Source organism: Euleptes europaea, chromosome 1, assembly GCF_029931775.1.
Source record: "Euleptes europaea isolate rEulEur1 chromosome 1, rEulEur1.hap1, whole genome shotgun sequence".
Lineage (NCBI taxonomy): Eukaryota > Metazoa > Chordata > Lepidosauria > Squamata > Sphaerodactylidae > Euleptes > Euleptes europaea.
This window is the reverse complement of record NC_079312.1, coordinates 4823075-4830258: the sequence shown is the minus strand read 5'-3', so window position 1 is coordinate 4830258 and position 7184 is coordinate 4823075.

Sequence of the window (7184 nt, the reverse complement as noted above, 5' to 3'; positions counted from 1 at the left end):
TCATTCATCTCCCTCACTGCGCACTGGTGGCAACCTCAGGATCTCGTGGGTGGGGGTGGGTGGGACAGTGCCAGGCAGGGAGAGAGCCGCTGGGCCGGCTATCGCAAGGCTATGCTCCATGCGCAGGAGTTCGCGGAGGTGCACACGACGGCCAACATCACCGCCGTCCTGAGTCCACAGATGGAGACCTGGTTAGGCAGGGATGTCACCAAGGGTTTCATGGTGATGGAGGGCCGCCAACATCAGGGTGGCAGCAGCAGCATTGGGTGTGGAGACACATATTTACTGTGCAGCACAGCTTCTCCACCTCATGGTCAAGGATGCCCTGGGCCTGGGCTCCCAACCGGAGTCCAAGCTGGATGGCGAGAGCCTCGACTTCCAGCATCTCATCCAGAAATGCCGGCAGCTTGTGAGTCACTTCTTGCGCAGTCCGAAGGACAACTACGCACTGTGTGAGATGCAGGTCCGAGAAGGCATGCCCGAACACCGTGTGAAGGGCGATGTCGACACACGCTGGAACTCCACCCATGCCATGCTCGTGCGTTTGGTGGAGCAGAAGAGGGCCCTCAGGGCACTGTTCCTTGAAACAGAGTCCGTGGGGTCTGAGAGGCAGCTCAACCAGCGTGAGTGGGTGACTATCTCAGACTGTGCAGGTGCTTGAGCCCTTCAAGCGTTGCACAGAAATGCTCTCCTCTGACACGGCGACGCTGGCTCTGTTCACCCCCATGGCCCACAGGCATCATGCAAAGTTGGGCGCCTTTCTGGAGCCGGCTGAAGAACGTGCAGAGCTTCTTTCAGCCGTGCACACCCTGGTGGGGAGGCTTCAAAATGGTGTGACAAACCATCTGCTGCCTGTTGCCCAGGAGTCGGTCTACATGTTGGCAAGCATGTGCGACCCGTGCATCAAAGGCAGCATTGCAGAGCGGGCCAACGAGCTACTGCGCTGGCGAGACGAGCTTTCCCAGCATGTGGAGCAAGTGCGGGCCGAAAGGGGGACTTCGCCTGAGGAGGTGGAAGTGGGGGGGCAGCTCCCTTGCTGCCTGTCCCCCAACTTCACCATCTAGGACTGTCCCCCTCCAGGCAACCATCTCGATGACGATGGAGAAGGACGTGATTGGGTGGGCAGTTGGCCCAGGGGTTGGCTAGGCGCAAGAGACAGGACACGGTGGAGGCAATGGTGAGGGAGTACCTTTCGGAGCCCTACGAGTCGCAGACCACGTGTCCACTGAGCTACTGGGCTGCGAAGGAGTCGGTCTGGCCATCCCTCTCTATAGAGGCCCAGAGGTTCCTCTCCTGCCCTCCGACAAGCATCCAGAGCGAGCGCCATTTTTCACATTTGGGCAAGGTGCTTCACCCACAACCCGCAAGCCTGGCACCCTGGCACGCAGAGCAGTTGGCCTTCCTCAAGATCAACCTGCCTCTGTTTGGCTTCCCCGACCTGGACTTTGAGGATGCATGAGGTGAGCACATGCTTGTGACTGCATCTCCTCGGGGCCAGTATTGGAAGGTTTGGGTGAAGCGCTCTTTCCCTAATAAAAAAAAATCAGCATCCAGCCTCAGGTCACTTTCCCAAACTGATTTGGCCAATAACATCTGAAAATCGTGGACAAGTTACTGATTTTGTGATACTTTCACCTGTGCAACCTTTATAAACCCTTCTTTATATGACAGTTTTTGTTGCTTCAGAGGTCAACTGTTCCTTTCCGCTTGGTGCCATCCAGGAAGCTTCCCCTCCTCCAGAACTCCAGCTGAAGGAAGGAAAGGCTTGGTCTGATCTAGGCCCTCCCCTGCCTCTCATGCCCCAAACGGACAGGTCACACATCCCCAAGTAGCCCTCCACTTCCCAAGGCCATAAAGTATGATGTGCACCCATTAATATTTCTTCTTTTTTTCAGGGGTGGGTGGTGGGAAATGGAATGCAAAGGGCAGTGATGACAAAGGGCAGTCGCACAATGACATATTCCACCTGCTGTCCTGTGTGTGATGATGTGCTGTGCATGACTGCGGAGAGGGAGGAGGAGATGGGTGCGACCACACCTCTCCCTCTCAATGTCTGAGACCCTCTATCCATGGGGAAAACATGGCTGTGTGCCACTCTGTCATTCCTAAATACTGAGTTTGGGGGACGGTGGGTGGGCAGAAAAGTGGGCTGGGAAGCTTGAACTGTGGTGTCAGTTTTTGGCCTACAGCCTCTTTAAGTCTGTTTTCGCCTCACTTGTTTGAGTCACATCTTCCCCCACGCGCGCAGAGCATCAAGATCAACCTGCCTGTGTTTGGCTTCCCTGACCTGAGCTTTGAGGATGCATGAGGTGAGCACTTTTTTTGTGCCTGCATCTCCTCAGGGCCTGTTTTGAGAGGTTTGGGTGAGGCGCTCTTTCCCTGATTAAAATTGAGAAGCTAGCCTCAGGTCACAACCCCAAATTGATTTGGCCAAACCCACAAAGCCAAGCGCATGTGGCGGTGGAAGAACCACCAAGTGTCAGGCTGTTATCTCGGTTTCATTGTTGCCTCTGTTCCTTTGCTGCACCGTCCAGACTTCAAGGACGGCTCCACATACCAAAGCCTGGGAACGCTGCTCCTGGGAAAGTGTGCTCTGTATATGCCTTGTTTACGCTTTGTAATCTCCCGCCGTTTTCAAGCCTTATATTGCCAACTAGCTAGCAAGACTCTCATAGCTGTCATCTTATCCTTTATGCACTGTATTGCCTATTTGACCAGTAAAAGCCATCTGCTTGGATTCTAAATGTCTCTGTGGTGATTTCTGGTTCTTTGGGTCAGGAGCTGACATTATGACAGCTATCTCTACAACTCTTCCCCAATGATCCCCCAGTCAGGCTGGAGCCCTGGAGGGTTCGCCTGCCACTCGGATGGGAGCTAGGAGGTCGCTCTCCGAGTGAACCGTGACTACTACTTCTTGGAACCCTGGAGCCCTTATTTGAGGATCCTACCCTTCTACAGGACATAGTCACTGAACTCTTTAGGACTAATGCAGAGGTTTGCCGCTTGAGGGGACTGGTACAGACGCAGTGGCAATCTCTAGTGAGAGTTCTCTGGATGTTAACGTCGGAGGATACTAATACTCGTCTAGACCTCCAGGACTTTGATCAGTTGCTGGATGACGCCCGGCTGGCAACTGAGGATTTACAAGTACTAACCGGATTATTGGATAAACTTATTGCCCGGGAAACTCTCCCATCCCCGGCTCTAACGCATCCTGTTGTCCTAGAAAAAGGTGCCATGGCAGGACCCGAGCCGGAAGGTTTTTCGCTGATACCCGATGCAGCCAGCTGTCAAGCTGAAGCCAAGCGGGTCGCTGTCCACACGGCTCTCACCTTTGCGGACTGTACAAAGGATACCCCGGTAGCCACCTTGGCCCAAAGTTTGGCCTCGACGTTTGGGGCCGATGCGCCCGCGATTGCTGTTCGGATACAACCACTGCTGGGCGGGGAACCCGACCCCATACTCACACTCCTGGAGACGGAACTTTTACTGCATGTTACCGCAGCTGCAGCCCTAAGACTTGAAAGCCAAAAGGTTCTCGCGGATAAAGAAGCTGCTGAAGCGGCTAAGGGCGGCAGCCGAGGCTCAGGCCGCACGGGATAAGGAGTTACAGTTGGCTGCGGATCGGGCGCGGACAGGCAGTCACCCCAAGGACACTGTGAGGAGCGGCCATCCGTTAGGTCTGTCCTTTTCCCCGGTATTTGCCCCGTCGCGCACGACCCAACGCGCACGCCGCCTTGCAGACCGACGCCAAGACTCTGAAGAGTCTGAGGAAGAAGACCTATATGGAGACAGTTCTCAATGAGCCACGAGTTTTCGGACAAGTAAACCTCATCGTACTGGTGGCCCGGGAGAAGATGTTCTCCTCTTACGAGCCCAAAATCGAGAGCTGTCCGGCCGTGTTGATCAGCTCCAAAAGTTAATGGAACGTATGCTCCAGGACAACAGACAATTACAGCAAGCCCTGATAGCCCAGGCACAGCCCGTTCCAATACCGGGTCAGGGGGTACCAGTCCAACCACCCGCTAATGTACTTCAGAAAACTCAATGCAGTCACTCAAGCCAACGCCTATCCTATACCAGTAATATCAGATATTTGGGGGCAGTTGCAGGAGGGTCATATATTCTCCAAATTGGACTTAGTGGAAGCCTACTACCGAGTCCGCATCCGCGAGGGAGACGAGCCCCTCACTGCCTTCTCTAGCTGTTTTGGAATGTTTGAATTCCTCGTGATGCCTTTCGGATTAAAAGGGGCCCCGGGGGTCTTCATGCAACTCATCAATGAAATCCTCCACGATTTGTTGTACCGCGGGGTGGTGGTTTATTTGGATGACATTCTTATTTATTCGAAAAACATGGATGAGCATGTAGCTCTGGTCCGAGAAGTTCTGCAGCGCCTGCGCAATCACCAACTCTTTGCAAAGTTGGCTAAATGCGAATTTCATCAGAGCAAAATAACGTTCTTAGGATACATAATCTCCCACCATGGCCTTAGCATGGACCCTACTAAGGTCCAATCCGTTCTCGATTGGACCCCTCCCACCAACCGCAAACAAGTGCAACAATTTCTAGGTTTTGCTAACTTCTATCGCAGGTTCATCCCTAACTTCGCCCAAGTGGCGCTACCCATCACCGACCTGCTGGAAACCAAGGGTAAAGAAAGCTCGGCTACTTTACCCTCCGCTAAAATACTGTGAACTGATCAATGCCAAACCGCTTTTGTAGCCCTCAAAGGCCTCTTCACTTCGGAACCCGTGCTACGGCACCCAGACCCGAATCGAATGTTCATTGTGCAAGTCGATGCCTCCGACGTGGCTATGGGAGGGGCTCTTCTTCAAAGAGGACCAGATGGTCTCCTTCACCCTTGTGCTTACTTCTCGAAGAAATTTGCGCACTCCCAATTGAACTGGCCCATTTGGGAGAAAGAGGCATCGGCCGTTCACCATGCCCTTACTCTATGGCGACAATTCCTGGAGGGGTCTAAAGTCCCCTTTGAAGTTTGGACCGATCACAAAAATCTAGCTGCCCTCACGGGGTCCCATAAATTGTCCGCAAAACAGCAGCGTTGGGCAGAATTCTTTGCTCAGTTTCGTTTCGTCCTGAAGCATGTCCCTGGGAAACAAAACGTTCTCGCAGATGCTCTCTCCCAGTTACCTCAATACCCGGCGAAACTAGATCGACCAACAAACTCTTTATTTACACCCGCACAAAGAGAAGCCCTGCCTGTACTAGCTGTACAAACACGATCCCAGACGCTGCTGCAGCGACAGCACACAATAACCGGCGCGCAAGCTCCTCCAGCCCTACCGGCTGCCCAGCCACCCCCACAACGGAAACTCACGATGGCCGGCGCTCCCGCTCCTCCAGCTCCACCGGCCGCCCTGCCGCCTGCAGTCTACACACCGCCGCACGTAAGCGCTTCCCCCTCATCAACCCCCATAACTGCTCCTAATACCACTACAACCAAGGGGGGGGGTCCCCATCTCCGAATCCTTCTTAAATTCCCTTCGGGAACAATGCCTTATGGAACGCTCAAATCAAACCCTGCCTCCTGGTGTAATCGAACAAGGAGGCTCTTGGTACAAAGACTCGAAATTGTATGTGCCCAAAGCGCTCCGAAAAGACGTTTTACACTTGGCTCATGGAGTAAAGACAGCTGGACACTTTGGGTTCCTGAAGACCCTTCACCTGTTGCACAGACAATTTTGGTGGGGGGGAATGCGTTCTGACATTGACTCTTTTATTCGCAGCTGTCCTGTTTGCGCCACAGTGAAACGTTCTCAAGGCAAGCCCCCAGGACTACTGCAACCACTTGAAATACCCAGCAGACCCTGGGAAGTGATTGCTATGGATTTCATGACAGATCTCCCTCTCAGTGGGGGAAAAACTGTGTTATGGGTTATCACTGACTTATTTTCTAAGCAAATACATTTGGTTCCATGTGCAGGGATCCCCTCTGCTCAGAAATTGGCCCGCCTCTTCGTGTCACATGTCTTTAGACTACATTTGTTTCCGCGCAAAATAATTTGTGACCGCGGAAGTAGTTTCGTTGCTAAGTTTTGGAAAGCTTTTCTCAAATTAGTAGGGGTGGAGCAAGGGTTGTCTAGTGCATACCATCCCCAAACGGATGGTCAAACCGAACGTGTCAATGCTGTACTTGAATGTTATTTGCGCTGTTATGTCAACTACCACCAGGATGACTGGGTAGAACTGTTGCCTTTTGCAGAATATGCCTACAATAATGCTGTACATCAATCCACAGGTTTCAGCCCATTTTATGCCGTGTATGGACAGGACTTCGGTCCTATCACCTCAATAAACGATTTGGAGGGGGAGGGGGATGCCGACATTGCCTCTTGGGCACACACCCTCCGTACCACATGGCCCTGGCTGGTTAGCAACCTTGACCGGGCCAAGCGCAAATACAAGGCGCAGGCCGACAAGCATCGTTCCCCCGGGGGAGACCTGCAAGTGGGTAACCTAGTATACCTTTCCACCAAGAATCTGCGTTCCACCCGTCCGTGCCATAAGCTCAACGCTAAATACATTGGCCCATTCCCCATCATTCGCATCATAAATCCTGTCACGGTGGAACTATCTCTCCCCAAAACCTTAAGGCGTGTGCATCCCGTTTTCCACATCAGCCTCCTGAAACCCCATATTGCATCTCCGCAATGGCATCCAGAACCGCCTCCCGAACTGCCCCTAATGGTGGGGGGGGGAGAACATTTCGAGGTCTCCAAAATCCTAGACTCCCGCATTCACCATGGGGTCTTGCAATATTTGGTCCGCTGGAAACACTTCCCCCCTGCCTATGACGAATGGGTTCGCGCACGAGATGTCTCCGCCCCCAAACTCGTCAACGCCTTTCACATTGCCTACCCAGACAGACCAGCCCCCTTACAGAACGGGAGGGGGCCTTAAGGGGAGCAGGATGTCAGACTGTTATCTCGGTTTCATTGTTGCCTCTGTTCCTTTGCTGCACCGTCCAGACTTCAAGGACGGCTCCACATACCAAAGCCTAGGAACGCTGCTCCTGGGAAAGTGTGCTCTGTATATGCCTTGTTTACGCTTTGTAATCTCCCGCCGTTTTCAAGCCTTATATTGCCAACTAGCTAGCAAGACTCTCATAGCTGTCATCTTATCCTTTATGCACTGTATTGCCTATTTGACCAGTAAAAGCC